This window comes from Leptopilina boulardi, unplaced genomic scaffold (genome assembly GCF_019393585.1).
Source record: "Leptopilina boulardi isolate dan_hultmark-lab unplaced genomic scaffold, ZJU_Lbou_2.1 LbouV2_131, whole genome shotgun sequence".
NCBI lineage: Eukaryota > Metazoa > Arthropoda > Insecta > Hymenoptera > Figitidae > Leptopilina > Leptopilina boulardi.
The window spans coordinates 331512-355438 of record NW_026137676.1 but is presented as its reverse complement, the minus strand read 5'-3'; the positions used below and the strand labels follow the sequence as shown (position 1 = coordinate 355438).

General features: G+C 21.5%; 1 long non-coding RNA gene across 1 annotated transcript; it reads left to right on the top strand.

Annotated features, from left to right (window-relative positions):
- The first annotated feature begins 1641 nt into the window (after positions 1-1641).
- On the top strand, positions 1642-11069 carry LOC127291317 (uncharacterized). Its single transcript, XR_007844582.1, has 4 exons — positions 1642-1721; positions 8313-8525; positions 9290-9491; positions 10904-11069. It is a non-coding gene; the product is annotated as an uncharacterized LOC127291317 (long non-coding RNA).
- Positions 11070-23927: the final 12858 nt, after the last annotated feature.

The window sequence follows — 23927 nt, the reverse complement described above, 5'->3', positions numbered from 1 at the left end:
TTAAACTTCATTGATATGTACCGCAAAGCCTAATTAAAATTTTTAAATGCCGTTTTGTTCCTTCGATTCGTCTAAATTTATTCTTTTTAATTATGTAAAAATAAATGTTGTATTTGTTTAAACATTCAATAAATTATTAAAAATGTAGTTACCGGTATGCTGATTCGAGGGTCGTTGCACGAGAAACTTAGGTAACTGGTAGTTACTTGGTCCCTCGTGCTACGAGCGCCCGTATTAGGCCTCTCGTCGCACAGAAAACTTAGGTAACTGCAGGGAATATATAAGAATTTTCATCTTTCTGGGCAAAAAATAGTAAAAATATATTAAATAATAAACTATAATTATTTAATAAGCTGCGAAAGTTGTCACTATAATTATTGTTTTTTACAAATATTTAATTTTATGGTTAAATTTATTTTAATTATACAATATTAGAGTCAAATATTGTATTAACTCAGAATATATTAAATAATAATATAAAATAAAATAAAATACATAAATAAAATTAAAAAAATAAATTAAATTAAATTAAAAAATAGTAAAAATATATTAAATAATTATATGAAATAAAATAAAAATAAATAAAAAAAAATAATAAATAATAAAGTGTAATTATTTAATAAGATGCGAAAGTTATCATTATAATTATTGTTTTTTACAAATATTAAACTATATGATTGAATTTATTTTAATTATACAATATTAAAGTCAAATTATTGTAGGTAATGTAGTTCGCTGCTTTATTAACGTTTATTTAAATAATTAAAAACGATTTTAATTTTTTAAATAATTGAACTAAATTAATTATATATTAATCATGAAATAAACATATTACTGAACTTCATTTTCTTAATTTATTAATGCTTTTATATTATTTATTAAAATTAATACTTAATTTTTCAATAATTGATAAATTATTATTTAGGTATAATTATATATATATATAGTATTGGAGTTTTTTATTTCATTATTTATTGTCATTATAAATTATTAATTGCACAAAAAACATTGTAATTTTAAAGAAATGTATAAGATTTTGCAGTTACTTGGTCCTTCAAAACACGGACCTCCTTTTTCGAGGCCTCGTCGCATAGAAAACTTAGGTAACTACAGTGCTCTGATAGCACTCTGTAGTTACCTAAGTTTTCCATGCGACGAGGACTCGAAAAATGAGGTCCGTGTTTTGAGAAACTTAGGCACTGGTGCAGTTACCTAAGTTCTTCAAATCACGACCTACAAAATACGTCACAACACCCAAAGACACCCAAGTTTTTATAGCAGTTACCTAAGTTTCTCAAATTATCACTCATCAATTTTTGCAGTTACCGGTATTTTCAATTATTTATGCAAAAATTATTATTAATAATATTAACAATTTTTAAAAATAATTTGCATTAACAGGTGTATCTTTTTTCCACGATTCCAACGATATAAAAAACTCATTTTTCGATTTTTTTGCAGTAACCTAAGTTTTTAGAAAACACGGCAGTATACGTATATACACATATTCTAAGCGTAAGGAAAAAAGCGCGAAATTTTGTATTAGCAATTTCCAGAAATTTCTATCGTTAAGCAGCGCATGCTTATTATATTCATTTTCTGCCTTATATATTAAAGCCTTGAATATATTAAAGGCTTCAGTAGTGTAAACCTTCTCAAAGCAAGCAGTTTGAGTGACCAAATTTATTATAAAAATGGAGGAGAAGAACCAAGAAGTATATGTAAGTATTTTAATTTTTACTTTTAAATATAAATATTAAAAATTTTAATTATATTAATTATATATTAATTATTTTTTAAATATTTTTGATTTTTAAAAAATTTAACTTGATAAGTTTTTAATAGTAAAAAAAAATATTTTTATAATATAAAAAATATTTAAATTTAATTTTTTTTAAAAATATTTTATTAAAATTTTTGAAAAAATTGAATTACCCAAATCTTTGTCCCAAATTCGAAATTCGAATAATGTGCAGAAATCAGAATTGAAGATTTTTTTTTCTTTTAAATATAACATTAAATTATTTATAAAAGTTTATTTTAAAACTGAATTAATATTTTTTTTAATTTGTCACAATTTAATTCAGTAGATTAAGCAGAAAAAACCTTAAACCTTAAAAATATTTATTTGAAATATTCTGATTAAGAAATTCATATATTTTTTTAAATTTACTATCATAAAGTATTATATATAATAAAAAACAAAATAACTAATTAAATAGAATACAAATAAAAAAAATTAAATTTTTAAGTTCTTTTGTAATATAAAAAGAATAAAATAATTTTTGTTTTTTCAAAAGTTGCTCAGAGGCCTATAATTTATAAAAATGTAAAACAATAATTTTTAGAAGCAAAAAAAAAGAATTTAATACTTCAAAAATTATAATTAAAGTAGGAATTTTAGAAATTTGATATATTTTCAATAATAACTGCCAGCTGAAATATATTATATTCAAAACCTTGACTTTGGCGATTAATGCTTTTATTTGATAAAACGAAATATTGTCAAAATAAAAATAAAAGTATAAATCGTCAAAGTCAAGGTTTTGTATCTACTTTTAATCTGGCAGCTTAAAATTCCTTTTCATTTAAAAATATTATATTGTAAATTATACTACAGTAATAATTATTAATTAATTATTCATGTAATATAATATATATTAAAAATATATAAATCGTCCAAGATATTTAAAAAAATATAACTATATAAATATGGAAAAAATATTTTTATAATATAAAAAATATTTAAATTTAATTTTTTTAAAAAATATTTTATTAAAATTTTTGAAAAAATTGAATTACCCAAATCTTTGTCCCAAATTCGAATTCGAATAATGTGCAGAAATCAGAATTGAAGATTTTTTTTTCTTTTAAATATAACATTAAATTATTTATAAAAGTTTATTTTAAAACTGAATTAATATTTTTTTTAATTTGTCACAATTTAATTCAGTAGATTAAGCAGAAAAAACCTTAAACCTTAAAAATATTTATTTGAAATATTCTGATTAAGAAATTCATATATTTTTTTGAATTTACTATCATAAAGTATTATATATAATAAAAAACAAAATAACTAATTAAATAGAATACAAATAAAAAAATTTAAATTTTTAAGTTCTTTTGTAATATAAAAAGAATAAAATAATTTTTGTTTTTTCAAAAGTTGCTCAGAGGCCTATAATTTATAAAAATGTAAAACAATAATTTTTAGAAGCAAACAAAAAGAATTGAATACTTCAAAAATTATAATTAAAGTAGGACTTTTAGAAATTTGATATAATTTCAGTAATAACAGGCCTCGGATCGACTTAAAGGCACAAAAAAAGTCGTTTTAGTCGATTTATATTCAAAAAAAAGTCGAAAAAGTCGATTTTTTTTATTTTAACTAAAATATTTTACAGATTTTTAAATAAATTTTTTTTTTAAATAATAATACTTTTGGAAGGGTTAAAGTTGATATTTTTAGAAATAATTTAATTTCAAAAGATTTTGTTAATTTTCAGACAATAATTAAATTTTACAGAACTAAAAATAATTTAGCAAATAATTTTAGATAACATTTTTTAAATGTAATTAAATATTCAAAGATTTACAATTGAGATTTTTGAAATTAATTGAACTTCAAGTGATTTTTAATTAAAAATTTTTGGATGATTTCAATAAAAAATTTATTAAAAATTACGGACAAAAATACAATAATTTGAAAACCATTTTTAATTAAAAAATGCTTTTAGATAATTAAATTTCCTTAGAGTTATAATTGAAATTATAAAATTTCAAAAAATTAAAAAAAAATTAAATTTTAGAAGCTTTTAAATTCAAATTTTTGAAAATAATTGAAATTGTGGATAATAATTCAATTTTAGTTGGTTTTTGATTGAAAATTTGATAATAATTAATTTTGAATTGAAATTTTTAAAAATAATTGATTTTAGTTGATTTTGAATTTAAAATTTTGAAAATAATTTAATTTTAATTGAAATTTTGGATAATAATTCAATTTTAGTTGGTTTTTGATTGAAAATTTTGATAATAATTAATTTTGGATTGAAATTTTTAAAAATAATTGAATTATATTTGATTTTAAATTGGAATTTTGGAAAATAATTGAATTCTAGTTGATTTTGAATTTAAAATTTTGAAAATAATTGAATTTTTCCAATTATTTTGGGAAATAATTGAATTTTAATTGAAATTTTGATAATAATTAATTTTGAATTGAAATTTTTAAAAATAATTGATTTTAGTTGATTTTGAATTTAAAATTTTGAAAATAATTTAATTTTAATTGAAATTTTGGATAATAATTCAATTTTAGTTGGTTTTTGATTGAAAATTTTGATAATAATTAATTTTGAATTGAAATTTTTAAAAATAATTGAATTATATTTGATTTTAAATTGGAATTTTGGAAAATAATTGAATTCTAGTTGATTTTGAATTTAAAATTTTGAAAATAATTGAATTTTTCCAATTATTTTGGGAAATAATTAAATTTTAATTAAAATTTTGGATAATAATTTAATTTTAATTGATTTTTGATTGAAAATTTTGATAATAATTAATGTTGAATTGAAAATTTGGAAAATAATTGAATTTGTGATGAATTTCATTAAAATTATTAAAAATAATTAATTTTTTTAAAAATATTTTATTAAAATTTTTGAAAAAATTGAATTACCCAAATCTTTGTCCCAAATTCGAATTCGAATAATGTGCAGAAATCAGAATTGAAGATTTTTTTTTCTTTTAAATATAACATTAAATTATTTATAAAAGTTTATTTTAAAACTGAATTAATATTTTTTTTAATTTGTCACAATTTAATTCAGTAGATTAAGCAGAAAAAACCTTAAACCTTAAAAATATTTATTTGAAATATTCTGATTAAGAAATTCATTTATTTTTTTGAATTTACTATCATAAAGTATTATATATAATAAAAAACAAAATAACTAATTAAATAGAATACAAATAAAAAAATTTAAATTTTTAAGTTCTTTTGTAATATAAAAAGAATAAAATAATTTTTGTTTTTTCAAAAGTTGCTCAGAGGCCTATAATTTATAAAAATGTAAAACAATAATTTTTAGAAGCAAACAAAAAGAATTGAATACTTCAAAAATTATAATTAAAGTAGGACTTTTAGAAATTTGATATAATTTCAGTAATAACAGGCCTCGGATCGACTTAAAGGCACAAAAAAAGTCGTTTTAGTCGATTTATATTCAAAAAAAAGTCGAAAAAGTCGATTTTTTTTATTTTAACTAAAATATTTTACAGATTTTTAAATAAATTTTTTTTTTAAATAATAATACTTTTGGAAGGGTTAAAGTTGATATTTTTAGAAATAATTTAATTTCAAAAGATTTTGTTAATTTTCAGACAATAATTAAATTTTACAGAACTAAAAATAATTTAGCAAATAATTTTAGATAACATTTTTTAAATGTAATTAAATATTCAAAGATTTACAATTGAGATTTTTGAAATTAATTGAACTTCAAGTGATTTTTAATTAAAAATTTTTGGATGATTTCAATAAAAAATTTATTAAAAATTACGGACAAAAATACAATAATTTGAAAACCATTTTTAATTAAAAAATGCTTTTAGATAATTAAATTTCCTTAGAGTTATAATTGAAATTATAAAATTTCAAAAAATTAAAAAAAAATTAAATTTTAGAAGCTTTTAAATTCAAATTTTTGAAAATAATTGAAATTGTGGATAATAATTCAATTTTAGTTGGTTTTTGATTGAAAATTTGATAATAATTAATTTTGAATTGAAATTTTTAAAAATAATTGATTTTAGTTGATTTTGAATTTAAAATTTTGAAAATAATTTAATTTTAATTGAAATTTTGGATAATAATTCAATTTTAGTTGGTTTTTGATTGAAAATTTTGATAATAATTAATTTTGGATTGAAATTTTTAAAAATAATTGAATTATATTTGATTTTAAATTGGAATTTTGGAAAATAATTGAATTCTAGTTGATTTTGAATTTAAAATTTTGAAAATAATTGAATTTTTCCAATTATTTTGGGAAATAATTGAATTTTAATTGAAATTTTGATAATAATTAATTTTGAATTGAAATTTTTAAAAATAATTGATTTTAGTTGATTTTGAATTTAAAATTTTGAAAATAATTTAATTTTAATTGAAATTTTGGATAATAATTCAATTTTAGTTGGTTTTTGATTGAAAATTTTGATAATAATTAATTTTGAATTGAAATTTTTAAAAATAATTGAATTATATTTGATTTTAAATTGGAATTTTGGAAAATAATTGAATTCTAGTTGATTTTGAATTTAAAATTTTGAAAATAATTGAATTTTTCCAATTATTTTGGGAAATAATTGAATTTTAATTGAAATTTTGATAATAATTAATTTTGAATTGAAATTTTTAAAAATAATTGATTTTAGTTGATTTTGAATTTAAAATTTTGAAAATAATTTAATTTTAATTGAAATTTTGGATAATAATTCAATTTTAGTTGGTTTTTGATTGAAAATTTTGATAATAATTAATTTTGAATTGAAATTTTTAAAAATAATTGAATTATATTTGATTTTAAATTGGAATTTTGGAAAATAATTGAATTCTAGTTGATTTTGAATTTAAAATTTTGAAAATAATTGAATTTTTCCAATTATTTTGGGAAATAATTAAATTTTAATTAAAATTTTGGATAATAATTTAATTTTAATTGATTTTTGATTGAAAATTTTGATAATAATTAATGTTGAATTGAAAATTTGGAAAATAATTGAATTTGTGATGAATTTCATTAAAATTATTAAAAATAATTAATTTTTTTAAAAATATTTTATTAAAATTTTTGAAAAAATTGAATTACCCAAATCTTTGTCCCAAATTCGAAATTCGAATAATGTGCAGAAATCAGAATTGAAGATTTTTTTTTCTTTTAAATATAACATTAAATTATTTATAAAAGTTTATTTTAAAACTGAATTAATATTTTTTTTAATTTGTCACAATTTAATTCAGTAGATTAAGCAGAAAAAACCTTAAACCTTAAAAATATTTATTTGAAATATTCTGATTAAGAAATTCATATATTTTTTTGAATTTACTATCATAAAGTATTATATATAATAAAAAACAAAATAACTAATTAAATAGAATACAAATAAAAAAAATTAAATTTTTAAGTTCTTTTGTAATATAAAAAGAATAAAATAATTTTTGTTTTTTCAAAAGTTGCTCAGAGGCCTATAATTTATAAAAATGTAAAACAATAATTTTTAGAAGCAAAAAAAAAGAATTTAATACTTCAAAAATTATAATTAAAGTAGGAATTTTAGAAATTTGATATATTTTCAGTAATAACTGCCAGCTGAAATATATTATATTCAAAACCTTGACTTTGGCGATTAATGCTTTTATTTGATAAAACGAAATATTGTCAAAATAAAAATAAAAGTATAAATCGTCAAAGTCAAGGTTTTGTATCTACTTTTAATCTGGCAGCTTAAAATTCCTTTTCATTTAAAAATATTATATTGTAAATTATACTACAGTAATAATTATTAATTAATTATTCATGTAATATAATATGTATTAAAAATATATAAATCGTCCAAGATATTTAAAACAAGTTGTAAATTCAGATGTTCATTACATGAACATTTTGCTTCCTCTTTTACGATTAGCAAAAAAATTTGCTTCCTTGTGGAGAAGGCATTAACATTGAAATAAACATACAAAAATAATATAATAATATAAACATTTGAGTACCTATACATTTGAGTTAAATTTAAAAAATTAATGGAAGTTAAAAAATCAAAAATTCACATTTTAGCTGAAATTTCTAAAAATTAATGAAAAATAATATATAATTTATAATTATTTACAATTATATCGATTCGTTTCAATACAAGGAACACAATTATTTTATATTAAAACTTGAATTTAAATAAATACAAAATTTTTTAGCTAAAATGTGAATTTTTGATTTTTTAACTTTCATTAATATTTTATTAAAAACCTTTTTTTCCCTGATCAAAAAAAATTAAATACTTACAATATGAGCCAAAAGTTTTGAAAGTTCAAATGAACGAAATATTTTTTTCAATCTATAAATTATTAAAAATTATGATGTCAATGTAAAATAAAACAGTAAATTTAACAATTATTAAATAAAAAAATTCTTTTTTGATATTTAAAACAATATTTTGTAATAAAATTCGTACTTAAAGAAGTTCCAAAAAATATTTCGTTCATTTGAACGTTCAAAACTTTTGGCTCATCTTACAATAAAATTTTTTAGGATGATCTAAGCGAAAATTCGTTACAAAGTAGTGAGGAGGAGCACTGTAGAAAATATTTAGAGATGAAAGCAGAAGAAAAAAAAAAAAAATATGAAGAGAAGAAAAAAAAAAAATTGTAAAGAGGAAAAGTGATGAGGACGCTGAAAAGTATGCGGATAAATTAAAAAAAACACAAGTTCAAAAGGAAAATCAAAATCAGAAAAAAAAAAAAGGTAAAAGCGAATTTTCTATTTTCAATTTAAATATTTTTAAAAAACGTTATCTACATTATATTTAAAATTTTCAACTATAACTCTTCCAAAATCCAATTATTATTTTTAATCATTTTAATATTTCTTTAAAAATTCAATAATTATTTAAGATAATTTTAATAATACTTTAAAAATTAAATTATTTAAAAAAATTTAAACTTAATTATTTTTCGACATTTTTTACCATTAAAACTAATAATTATTTTCATAAATCAAACTAAATAAATTTTTAAATAGAATATTAAAATTTTTTTTTTAAATTTGTCTTAAATTTTCTTCATAATATTCCTGTAGAATTATTCTTTAATAATTTCTTATTTAATATTATATTATAATTATTATATTATATTAGGTAATACTTAACACAGGTACACAAAAAAATTTGTCTGTTTCTTGAAGTAGACATACCTTTTCTATAGTATTTTGGCGCTTTAAAAAAGAATATGAAGTCAGAATTGCTTCATAACGAATTGCATAAAACATTTTTTTGTGTGCCTGTGTACACAGAAAATTAAAATGCATTAAAATAAGCTGCAAAGCTTATTATTTTAATCCAATTTTGCTTATTTTAATCCATTTTGGTATTAAAATAAGAAAAATTGGATTAAAATAATAAGCGTTGCAGCTTATTTTGATACCTTATAATTTTCTGTGTAATTATCACTTTTCGATCAAAAAATATTTTTTATTTCCACTCGTTGATAATAATAAAATATTATTTTTAGGATACGAAAAATTAGAACAACTCAACAAACTGTTCGAAAAAAAAGAAAATCTATATAGACAAAAAAATTCAGCAATCTCCACTCTGCGAGATTGCTCAAATTGTCAACAGCAAATAAAAATCAGAAATTCGGCTGATGCCGAAATAAGGAAAATAAAACTTGAAATCGAAACATTAAATGCGTCAATGTGACGGCATTATATGTAAGTATAATTAAAAATTTTTCGACTTATTTGAATAAAATGCGACTTTTTTTACATTTTAAAAAACAAATTTTTAACAAAATACGTTTTTTAAGTAAACAATGCAGATCTTCTTTAATTCAATTATTTAACAAATTTTTAACTAAAATTCTTCACTAAATTAATTATTTTTAATAATTTTAATGAAATTCTTCAAAAATTCAATTATCTTAAACTATTTTTCAATTAAATTTTTTACTAAATTTAATAATTGTATATAATTTTAAAAAAATTAGAAAATAAAATTACCAAAAATTATTATTTCAAAATCACTTGATATTTATGAAGCCGAAGTACGCAAAGTTTATGATAAACGATTTTTAAAGAAATAATTTTTTTAAATTAAAAATTCTATAATTTTTTGTCTAAAAAATATTTCTTGTAGTTTTCATTAATCGACAAATTATAAAAAAAATATTTTTTGGTCAAAAATTATTGAATTTTTTATTTTAAAAAATTATTTCTTTTAAAATCGTTTATCATAAACGTTGCGTACTTCAGCTTCACAAATTTTAATTATTTGCAAGAATTTCAATTATTTTTTAATGATTTTTATAATATTCTTCGAAAATGCAACCATCTAAAACCATTTCTTGCTTCAAGAGATATGTCGGTGAAGTTTACATCGTTTATGATCAACGATCGAGAAGAAAAAATATTTTTCTATACAAATTATTATTATTATTTTTGATCTACAAAATTTTTTGCAACATTCCTTAATCAATAATTTATGCAAGAAATGTTTGTAGGAAAAAAATTAGATATTATTTTTTGAATAAAAAATATTCTTTTTCAATCGTTGATCATAAACGTTGTGAACTTCACCGACGTAAAAAGTTTTCAGAATATTGTATTTTTCTCTGCAATTTCTAATAAATTTTTTAGTAATAGAAATCATCAAACATTTTCAATTAAATATCACTTGATGTTTAATTAATTTTAAAAATCGAAATTGTGAATCTTTGAAAAATCAATTACTTTTAAAAAATGTTATCTAAATTAATTTGACAAATTTAATTATTTTTAGTTTTATAAAATTGAATTATTGTTTGCAAATTAACAAAATCTTTTGAAATTCAATTATTTCTAAAAATTTCAACTTTAACTCTTCAAAAATTATTATTACTTGAAAAAAAATTTTATTTAAAAATTTGTAAAACTTAATTATTATTCATTAATTAAGGGGACTTTCTGATTTAGAATTGAAAAAAACACGTTATAAAACTTTTATTGTAAGAAAAGCATTAAAAAATTGTAGAAATTCTAGAAATTAAAATGAGATACCCTGTATAAGCTTTAAGAAATGTTTTAAAATAAATTACTTATGTTTTTAATCAATTATTATATAATAAAATAATATTAATTTTTTTCAGGTGAAACTTGGAACTTTAAAATTAAATTTAAAAGTTCATTAACATAAGACAATTAGTCATTTAACAATTATCATTTAATAATTTTCATTTTATAATATCTTTTAAAAATTATTATTTAATAATTTAAATTATAAGTTCAGAAAAATGTAATGATTTTCCTTAATTTGTATAAAAATAAAAAAAAATTTGGTCATCAATTATGATATAATTTATTTATTATTATTCCCGAAATTCAATTTACTTTTAATGATTTTTATAATATTCTTTGAAATTTTAATTATGTGAAATTTATTTATTGTCTGAAATATAACAAACCTTAACTCATCAAAAATTCAATTATTTTTAAAAATTTTAATATATTGAGCGGGGTCGATTTAAATCGATCACATTAAACGCGCCACATTTACGCGTGCATGGGAATGGAGGACTGCGCAGAAGCGGCAACAGCGCTTTACTTCTCATTAACCTCCATTTCATCAAGCTGTCAACAGCGTATGCGGAGAAAAAAATTCATCGTCCTATTCTTTCTCTTTAAATTTTGTTCTTTTTATTTATTTATTTGACTAAGTTTTTTTTATTATTTTTGTGACTTAAATAAATTAAGTACATTTCAATTCACCCAAATAGTTGATGGTCGGCCTTTGGCCGATCATCTCTGTGGTGTCACGATGCCATCTAAAGCAAAAATTGAAGAATTTGTTAAGTTATGCATTAGCGAATCACCATGTTCCGGTTATTGGTCAATTGCTTCAAAGGTATGTTATATTTCAAGTGACTTAACTCCATCTATGTACATTGTACATGCCACGATGCTGAAGTACTTAACGTTTATGATGAACGAAAAATTATTAAATTGTTTACCTACAGAAATATTTTTTTATAATTTGTTGATTAATAAAAACTACAAGAAAAATTTTTCACACGATAGATTATAGAATTTTTTATTGTAAAAAATTAATTTTAATAAATCGTTTATCATAAACGTTGCGAACTTCAGTATCGTTACAGGCCTAGGATAGTCAACAAGTGACTGATTATTTGAATAAAATAAATTATATAATAATAAAATGCTTGGTCTGTCCTTCTGTCCTGACTTGAAATTGGCCTTTTCTGATTTCACGTGTTTTTTTAAACACCCATTAAATACCTATTAAATATTAATTATAAAAACACAGGCCTCGAATCAACTTAAAGACACAAAAAGTCGTTTTAGTCGATTTATATTCCAAAAAAAAGTGGATTTGTTTTTTATTTTAACAAAAATATTTTACAGATTTTTAAATAAAATTTTTTTTTAATAATAATCCTTTTCGAAGGGTTAAAGTTGAAATTTTTAGAAATAATTAAATTTCAAAAGATATTGTTAATTTTCAAACAATCATTAAATTTTACAGAACTAAAAATAATTTATCAAACAATTTTTGGAAAACATTTTTTAAATTTAATTGAATTTTCAATGATTTAAAATTGAGATTTTTGAAATAAATTGAAACTTTAAGTGATTTTTAATTAAAATTTTAGATGATTTCACTAAAAATTTATTAGAAAATGCGGACAAAATACAATAATTTGAAAATCATTTTTAATTGAAAAATGGTTTCAGATAGTTGAATTTTCAACGAATATTATTAAAATAGTTAAAAATAATTGAATTTCCTTAGAGTTATAATTGAAATTATTAAATTCAAAAAAAAAATTTTCGATGGACAATTTTAGAAATAATTAAATTTTAGATGCTTTTAAATTCAAATTATTGAAAATTAAATTAATTTTGAATTCAAATTTTTGAGAATAATGAAATTTTATTTGATTTTAAATTTAGAAAATAATTGAATTTCAGTTCATTTTGAATTGAAAATTTTGGGAAATAATTGAATTTTAATTGAAATTTTGGATAATAATTTAATTAAGTTCATTTTTGATTGAAAATTTGGATAATTAATTTTGAATAGAAATTTTAGAAAATAATTGAATTTTATTTCATTTTAAATTGAAAACTTGGTAAATAATTAAATTTTAAATTGAAAATTTTGGATAATTATTGGATTTTTAATTGATTTTGAATTAAAATTTCGGGTAATAATTGAATTTTAGTTTATTTTGAATTGAAATTTTTAAAAAATAATTCAATTTTATTTTGATATTTTTTGTTTAAATTATAAACAATTGTTAAATTTCATAAAAATTTTAATTGAAAAATAATTTTGATATAATTGAATTTGTGATGTATTTCATTAAAATTATTAAAAATAATTAATTTAGTGAAGAATCATTTTAGTTCAAAATTTGTTAAATAATTGAATTGAAGAAGATCTGAAGAAGATCTACATTTTATACTAAAAAAATGTACATTTTATTTACATTTTTTGTCATATGTAAAAAAAATGTCGCATTTTATTGATATATTAATAAATGTAATATTAATCTTTGATTTCTTTATAACAAACAATTAAACACTCAATTTGACGCGCTTGCGCGCGTTTAATTTTGCTAGTATTAAATAAATTACTTAAATTAGACTTCAAAAAATTTGAAAATAGAACTTAAATTATTTTTAGAAATTTGTCTTACTTAATTAAATTTTTGAAAATTTTTCTTAGTTGGATTTTGAAACATTTCAAAAAAATTTTTCTTTATAATGTTCTTATTAACGAATTAATACAATCAATTTAATATCTAAATAACATTCGTTATTTAAAGTAAAGTATTTATTAACTAATTATTAAATTTGTTTTTTTAATTTTCACACTTATAGTTTAAACCCATTTTATTGGTATCCTAAATAGTGAGTTAAGTCACTTAAAAACATGTTGTTCTTTTAACGTTTTTGTTGTTCGAAGATTTTGCTTTTATTGATCAGTTTAAATTTATTTTATTGATATTCTTCATTGAGAATTAAGTTAATTCAAACAAAATTTTTGACATTTTGTCTATCCGGCGATTTGTCTATTCGACATTTTGTTTGTTCAACGTCTTGCATTTTCTGCGATTTACTTTTCGAAATTTTTGCATTTTTGTTAATTTATCGGTTCAACATTTTACAATTCAACATTTTGACCCTTTAAAAATTTGAAGCGATTTTCTGTTATAAAAAAATTCTTTTTTTTACTTTTCTTTACTAGGTACCTTAGGGAAAGGTTATCGTTTTGGACTTACTGACTTAATGAGAGGTAAATTCAAAAAAAAAATTGATTTTAAATGTTCAAACAGGATTTTCTCATTGACAAATGAAAAATGAATAAAAAATTATGCTGTATATGAAAATTGTCCACTTTTTCTCAAATTTTTCAAATAATTTTTTTTCTTTTGCACTGCAATCTCTGATGATTGAAGAATTTTTTCCCCTATTTGCAAAAGTGGTATTTTTAGTTTTTAAATTACTATTTTTAGTTTTCTTAGTAAGGCACACAGAATTTTAAGCTGACCTTTTCCATTATCATTCATTTGTTTTTTAAAATTTTCAAAAAAACATACTATGAATCTTTGCGTCTAGCTTAAATATTGCAAATAGAAATTTAAAAACTAAAAGCACGACTTTTGCAAATAGTGCAAAAAATTCTTCAGTCATCAGAGATTGTAGTGGGAAAACAAATTAAAAATCGAAAGTGTCCATCTTTGTGAAAACTCAATTTTTAAATTTAATTTCAACTTTTCTGTTGCTACCGTTATAGGTCTGTTATTTTTGAGCACAAATTTTCATTTTTATCAAATAAAAAAATAATAAAATACGTATTTCCTTATTTTCCATATAAATTTTGAAAAAAATGTTTCGAGCAAAAAAAATTTTGTATAAAAATTTCCTGTGGAATGCTCTATATGTAATTTTCATATAAAAATTTTTATTTAATTTATATAAAAAAATTCTAAACTAATACAAATATTTGAATTCAAATTTATGTCATTGTTTAAAACTGTATCATTCAATTTTTATATAAAAATCAAAAAACTTAAATGAAAATACAAAAAATCTTAATCCGTAAATTGGTCCCCAATTTATTATTTTTTGGTCCGTAAAGTACCTAAATTTTAGTGCTGAATGCAGTTCGAGGGCCTGTAAAACGTTGCGTACTTTAGCTTTGTATTTTAATTGACTTTTCATCCAAAAGTTATTTATTTTTAAAAATATAAAAAATTTTAATACACTTCTCTTTAACAACAGGATTAAATTATGTAACTTTCTCTGAACGTACAAAACTTTAAACCGCCAAAAAATTGAATAGATAAAACGTCGAAACTTTCTTTTGGTGGTGAGTTAAATCTCTATGTTAGATTTCAAAAAATGTGTTTAAACTGCGGCTTGAATATTTGAAATAGTTTTTTGTTTTTAATTTTCATGCTTAGTTTAAACCCATTTTATTGTCATCCTACATAGCGAGTTAAGTCACTTAAAAAAAATTTTTGTCACTTTGACCATTCGATGATTTGGATATTCGACGTTTTGTACTTTCAACGTTTTTGCTTTTCGTAATTTTGTCGGTCCTACATTTTTCTATTCAACGATTTGACCATTTGGGAAATACGAGCGATTCTCACTCACAAAAAAAAAAATTTAATTTTTTCAGACTCTTCTCGGATTTTAAGATAAAATATTTTTTTCTTGAATCTAACAAACTTTTTTTTAGTTAAGTAACATAAAAATGTTTAATTCTCAAAATTTCAGGCCTCGTATTATACGACTTTTTTTCAAAAACTACAACTTTTTTCGACTTATTTGAATATAAAATGCGACTTTTTCGACTTTTTTTACATTTTAAAAAACAAATTTTTAACTAAAATTCTTCACTAAATTAATTATTTTTAATAATTTTAATGAAATTCTTCAAAAATTCAATTATTTTAAACTATTTTTCAATTAAATTTTTTACTAAATTTAATAATTGTATATAATTTTAAAAAATTAGAAAATAAAATTACCAAAAATTATTATTTCAAAATCACTTGATATTTATGAAGCCGAAGTACGCAAAGTTTATGATAAACGATTTTTAAAGAAATAATTTTTTTAAATTAAAAATTCTATAATTTTTTGTCTAAAAAATATTTCTTGTAGTTTTCATTAATCGACAAATTATAAAAAAAATATTTTTTGGCCAAAAATTATTGAATTTTTTATTTTAAAAAATTATTTCTTTTAAAATCGTTTATCATAAACGTTGCGTATTTCAGCTTCACAAAAATTTAATATTACCGTTGAATATTTCCACAATATCACGTGAATATCCTCTCTATGTCACAGTAGAATATTTCCATAAAACGGACATTTTGATTTTCCTATATATTATTATTCATGGTTACACTGAGAGAAATGATTGGTTGCAATTACCATGTCATTGGTAAGAGTAAAATGCTAATTTATATTAGTTACTGTTACCATTTAGTTAGTCAGCCTAATCATTTCGTTTGTAAGCACAGAAAAAAACTGTACTCATTTTTGCTGCTTATCATTTTGAGTAAATTATCAAAATGAGTAAACGGCAAACTTCACGTTACTCAAAATGAAACTGGTTAGTATCAAATGTCAGGTTATGCTAGATAAAATTGTTTACCACTATTATGTTGGTACTAACTGTGATATTCAAAATATTATTAAAGTTTTTATTTTCTATCGAAAAAAATTTTTATCACATTATTATTAAAGTTGTTCATAATAATAATAATTATTATTATTATTCATATTATAATATTATATTAATAATATTAATAATTATGAGCTAATTTAATTATATAATAATATAAATTTATTTTTAAATATATTATACGTAAGAATTTTTAAATAATAAAAACTCAATTTTATAATATTATAATATTTTAAAATAATCATTTATTTTTTTATTTTTTTCAAATAAAAAAAAGAACAACTTCTACTAAAAATTATAGATCCAAAGAAAAACTACATCAATCACATATATTTAATTTATAATTTTTTATTAGTTTATTGATCACAAAACAGTGATTTTAAGAATTAAAATTTTTAAAGATAAATTTTTTTTATTTATTAATTAATATAAAAAAAAATTTAACACAATATCATTTTGTTCCGTAAACAATATTTTACTTTTAAATTTTTTAAATAAGGCGCCATTACTTTTGGTTTTTAGACAATAGCGCTTTCTTTCTCTACTTCATGTTAACGCAGTTGGTATTACTGCCTGTCATTTCATATGTTTCTTAACCTAAAACTTGATTTATTTTATTTTATAAATAATAATAAATTGACTTTAAGAATTAAAGTCTTTTTAGTTTAAAAGTGTTTATTTATGAAAAACAATTGTTTTAATACTATTTTAAATTAAATAATCATTTGTTATTTATCTATAATTCATAGTTAAATATTTACTCAAAATGAAACTGACGTTGTTCATTTTGATATTTTTTCACTGAAAACTCAAAATGAATAAGAGCGTTATCATTTTTGCTGCATATCAAAATGAGTATGATTTCGTACTCATTTTGAGTACAGTTTTTTTCTGTGAGGTAATTAATAATTAAATAGTTATTCCAACAAACTAATCGAAAGTAGTAACCACAACTAATAAATTAGCAGTAGTATAGTTTACTAAATAAAAATGGTAACCCCAACTAATCTTTTCTCTCAGTGTATATTCACGTTATATACCATGCTGTTTGGGTTAAATAGCAAAATTTTTTTTTTTTTTTTTAAATTTTTTAAGTTTTTATTTCAAAAATTCTTTTTTTATTAAAATATAAGTATTTTATACACGGAAAAAAAGGAATTGTTTACAGATGCTCACTAAAGTTTGCTATAGGATCTATCAAAATTAATAACCACAGCTAAATTTTTTGCTATGACAACGAAAAAGTTTGCTGTGATAAACAACATCAGTCTTAATTTTTAAAAATTTACTGTCACAGCAAACTTTTTTGACCCCACAGCAAATTTGTTCGCTGTCCCTATATTAAGTAACGTAATTTGCTGTGACAGCAAATAGTTCTCTGCCACAGCAAAATTTTTCTATGCTTGTATATAAGTATATATATGTATAAGTATATATGGGTGATTCTCCGCGTAGCGCACAACTTGCTTTTTTTCATGTTGTGAAAGAAAAATCACAAATAATGTTCGCATAATATTTCGATTTTAATGTAAAAAGGTAATTTCTGTGATTACAAACAAAAACCAATAGTTACTTTTGTATTTAACATTATAATTTTTCGTGAAAAGTGGTTTTTAAGCCTGAAAACGTCAAAATTTGACCTGTCCCCACATGATGTTTAACCAAAAAAGTTAATATTTTTAGCAATGTGCACTAATAAATACAATTTCTGTTGCTATTTTAGTATCGTATATTGTAGTGGAATTGAATAAAAAAAACGTTTGATCAAAAAAATAATTATTTTCTTTTTTTTTGCTATTTATACTTGACTGCACTTTTGTGTGTTGTTCTGCGTTTTATTATTAAACATTGAATTATTTAAATAAAAGTCAAATCTTCATATAGTTCTACTTCAGTAACAGCAAAAGTTATATTCCTTAAGTTGATCCATGAAGAAAGTAATCAATTTTCTAATTGATTTATCCTTTTTTTACACATTTCAAGATTCAAATTTGTACAAGGCATCACAAAATCGTCTCCACCGGCATTCACCGACCATTCAATATTTAAAAAAAATAGAATATAATTAAATAATAATGGTTGAATAAAGTGTAGTTATATTATTTTAGTCTATATATATGTAAAACATATGAAACCCATTAAAAATAAATTATAATTTTTTCAAAAAAAAAAAAATTATTAACGCCAGTTCCACCGGTTCCACCGACCCCAGCGTCTCCACCCGCCACAGAATTTCGACCGGCACTAGTGCAAGTTTAATACACAATGAAACAAACGAAATTAAAAATATTTATTACAAACTATCATAGCTCCTATAGGTTTACTATACCTTACCAAATAAATTTCTATAAATTACCGTATAAATTTCCATAAATTAACGCATAAATTTCCATAAATTACCAAAATAAAATGTTTAATTGTCGTTCGCGCTATATATATTTTTGTAAATTACCGCGAAAATTTTCATAAATTACCGAAATTAAACATTTTAATTGCGATTTATGCTTTACATATTTTTATGAATTATAGCCAAAATTTCTATAAATTACCGTATAAATTTCCATAAATTACCGAAATAAAATTTTTAATTGTCGTTCGCGCTATTTATGTTCTTGTAAATTACCGCGGAAATTTCCTTAAATTACCAAAATTATAATTTTTAATTGTGATTTATGCTTTATATATTTTTATGAATTTTAGACAAAATTTCTATAAATTCCCGCATAAATTTCCATAAATTACCTCGAAAATGTCCGTAAATTACCGAAAGAAAAATTTTTAATTGTCGTTCGCGCTATATATATTTTTGTGAATTACCCCAAAAATTCCCATAAACATTTTATATCAAATTTCAACTATTTTATAGAATTCAAAAAGCAAAGAATTTTTTTTTAATTTGTTTAAAAAAATTTAAAAATTATAAAAAAATTTTCCGGCCCACCATGGATATTTATTTCTTGACACTTTATCTTCAAAAATATGTATTGATATTTATTATTTCGATAAAAAAATATTTTTAAAGTTCCAGACACCAAATCGTGCGCTACGCGGAGAATCACCCACATATATATAATTATTTATAATATAAGTATATTATTTATTTTTCAAACATATATTAAATATGGACAGGTTTATTCTGTATTTGCATATTATGCGCTCTCAATCTGAATTAGTAAAAATGTTTACTAATTTAAATCAGTGTCTCATTTTTTGCTTCTGAATTAGTAAAATGTTACTAATTATAAGTAACTTTAACTAACAATTAGTAAAAATTAACTAATTCTAAAGCAAAAAGTGAGTCACTAAGGGGTCGTGCACATAATACGTCACGCGAACAGGGGGATGGGGGGTCTACAGATTTGGGGTGCGATCACACTATCTCATGCATGCACTGTGCATGCACTGTGCAGAAACATTAGGTCGGTCAGACTTCAACGAAATCTAGTGAATGTTTTGTAACTTTCTAGTAATTTTTCAAAAATTTCGGTTGCATCTAGAAATTTACTAAACATTCACTAGATTTCGTTGAAGTGTGACCGGACAAATGTTTATGCATGCATGCACAGTGCATACATGAGATAGTGTGACCGTACCCTTGTGACGACCCATAGAAAAAATGGCGCTAATGTATGGAACCAAATGTGACATGGGGGGAGCGGGGGGTCAAAAAAGGGTAAAAATTTCGTTGCGTATTATGTGCACGACTCCTAATTTAAATTATTAAATTTTTTTTTACTAAAATTCAGATTTATAGAGTGTATAATATTTTTAAACACGTCTTTCCCCCTTCCCTCCCTCTCTTTCTCTCTCTCTTTCTTTCTCTGTATATTTGCATTCTTACACTGTTTAGAAAAATTAAACTTATTATTAATATTAATTTTTTTATTATATAGGTTTCAAAAAGATTGAAAATTAAATTAAATAAAAATTTAGAAGACAAGGTTAAATTGATTATTTGTAGTATTAAATCTAATGTTGATAGTTCAAATGCTGGTGAAGGTAAAGTAAATAGAAGTGATTCATTAAGTAATAAAAAAGTAAGTAAAACAAAGAATGGAAGCAGTCAGAAAATTAAAAATGGTAAAACCCAATTAAATGTAAATGAAAATAATAAATCGAACATAACAATCAGCGAAGAAGTGAAACTAAAGAATAAAATGGAAGGAATAGTTAAAAATGTGATATTAAAAAATGATGTGCAAAATAGTGATAAAGAAAAAGTGATGATTAAGATAAACAGTGGAAGTGCAATCGATTTAAGTGTAATAAGTGTAAGCAACAGTAAGTTAAAGATGACAAGAAGTACCAAACCGAATATAGTAGAACTTAATAAGGTTGATATTTCTGAAAGCGAAGATCAAACAGTCAATGAAAAAACTGTAACAAGTGATGAAATAACTAATGTTTTAAATAGTGACGTTTGTGATGAGAAGAAAGAAACTAACAGTTATAATAAATGTGATGTGCAACTTAATCCGACAAAAAGTAGTGAATTTAGTGTAGTAGAATGTAATACTGAGAAAAGCGATATTATTAGTGAATTATTTGAAGTTCAATGTAATTCAAATGAAAATAGTATTATGAGTGAAATGAATGAAGTGCAAAGTGTAGAGGTAAATCCAGTAATAAATGAAAAAATTTTATTAAATTCAGTACAGGACAGTTGTGAAATGATCGAAAAAAATAAAATGAAGAATGTCGTAGGAAAAATAACAGACAGAACTAGAAGGCAAATAAAGAACAAAGATGAATTTAATGAGTTGAAAATTTGTGAAACAGTAGATCATGCTGCAAAAAAAAGAATTAAGGAAAGTGATGAAGAAAGCGAAGATTTAAATAGTGATGAGTATGGTAAAAAAAAAGTTAAAATTATTCCGGAAATGTTGATAAAAAATGAGAATATCAAATTGAATAAAGATATTACGTTGAAAGGAAAATGCCAAAAAAAATGGATAAGAAATAAAGGCAAAGATAATTATAATGAAAGTAAAGTGAAATATAATTCTGAAAAGAATAATGTTACTAGTACTAGTGAAATAAATGAAGTGCAAAGTATTAAAGTTAATGAAAATATTGTACTGAAAAGTTATAGTGAAGTGAATTTGAAAAAATTTAAGAATATAAAGAGTAATGAAATAAAAATGACAGGAAAAACAAGAAATCAGAGAAAGAACACTGATGAGGGTCATGTGTTGGAAATTTCTGACAGAGAAGATAAAACAGCAAAAAAAAAAATTATGGAGAGTGATGAAGAAAACGAAGCTATAAATATTAATGTGAATAATAAAAAGAAGGTTGAAATTATTCAGGAAATGTTGGTTGAAAACGAGAACAATAAAACAAATGAAGAAAGTCAGAAAATATTGAGTAAAAAATCTATGAAAATGACAAACCAGTATTGTATAGAGCAAAAAAATAATGAAAAAATAGAAAGAAAGTTTAACATTGTGGACGTAAAGCCGGATGGAAATTGTCTCTTTAGATGTTTCTCCAAATTTTTGAATTCAAATGGAAATCTTTTAAATGGCACTGAAAATAAACATTTGGACATTCGAAAAAACATTGTTAAATATGTTGTACTTAATTGGGAAAGTTTCCCAGATAAAAGTGCATACAAAAATGCTGAAGAATATGAGAAGTATATGGGAAAATCAACAAATTATGGTACAGATTCAGAAATTGCAATTTTTTCTAAATTGTACAAAGTAATTGTGGAATTATGTACGGTTAAGATGGAACCTGTGATGCATAAAGAAATTTTAGAAAGCAATTTAATTGATGGATTCATATATAAATGTTATGAAGAAGAAATATGTGCAGAAAAAAAATGAAACTTTTATTTATAGGAAATTTTAAGGGTGGACATTTTCAACTTCTGTCAGAAAAAACAGATTATACCAGGTTAACAAATTATAAAAAGAAAAGAAGTGCATTAACGAACAATGACGATTGTTATATTAAAGAAAAACAAGCAAAAATATTTACAATGGATGACAGTACCATAGTTGTAAAGGAAATAACCACAGATACAAGTAAAAACGATTTTAATGAAGAAAATAATTTTAAAAATAATGAAAAACATAATCAAATAATACATAGTATTTTAGATCGGGAAGTTAATTCTTATGAGTCTGAAAGTAATAACGATAATATGTATTGTAAAGAAATTACAAAATATAATGAAACAAAGACATATGAGATTATTCCAGTTAAAACAGATACAAAGTCGCTTTACAGATGCTTGGCTTTTTTAGAATATGGTGATGAGGAATTATATGACAAAATTGAAAAGGGAATTATTAGTTACGGACAGGATAATTGGGACTCAATTCAAAAAAATTATTCTGATATTAAAGAAAGTGAGTGTTATATGAACTATAGGAAGCGAAAGTCGAATAGTATTGACAACGGAAAAATGGAAATGTCAATTTTTTCAAACTTATATGAAGTAAACATTAGTCTTTGTACGTTGCGCGATATAAATATTCGTAAAAATGAAAATGCTAAACTTGTATCTTCAAATGATTTACTGGAACATATTTTTTATCCAACTGATGATGAAATTCATGCAATAAAAACTTATCACATTTTATATGAAACAGATTATGAAAGAAATATTTTTCAAATTCTGTAAGATATTACTATTATTGTAAATAAACCAAATAAGAACCTGATAAATTCGGTAACAAATGTACAATGTAAAGAAAAGGATCAAGAAACATGTCTTATTACAGAAGAAGTAAGTAAAAATGATAGTGATGGCAACAATTACGCAATTAACATGGAATATTCTTGTGAGCCTTCTGTTAATGATGTAGATGAACCAAATAAGAACCTGATAAATTCGGTAACTAATGTACAATGTAAAGAAAAAGATCAAGAAACATGTCATATTACAGAAGAAGTAAGAGAAAATGATAGTGATGACAACAATTACGCAATTAACATGGAATATTCTTGTGAGCCTTCTGTTAATGATGTAGATGAACCAAATAAGAACCTGATAAATTCGGCAACAAATGTACAATGTAAAGAAAAGGATCAAGAAACATGTCTTATTACAGAGGAAGTAAGTGAAAATGATAGTGATGGCAGCAATTACGCAATTAACATGGAATATTCTTGTGAGCCTTCTGTTAATGATGATAATAGTAGTAATGATGATTATGAAAATAAAAGTGAAAATAATAATGATGAGGAAGAAATTTACGATTTTAATGAAAACGAGTGTGAAATTTATGAAACTTATAACAACTATAAATTGAGAAAAACAAAAATAGACAAGAAACATTTTAAAAATGAACAGTCAGCTTCTGAATCAGGATCTGATGTTGACGATCATAACGATTTAGATTATAAAGCTAAACCAGATTCATCAGAAAAAGCAAATAAAACTCGTTATACCGTGGACATTGGACAAATAGAAATTTTAAGTGAAAGAGTTATGT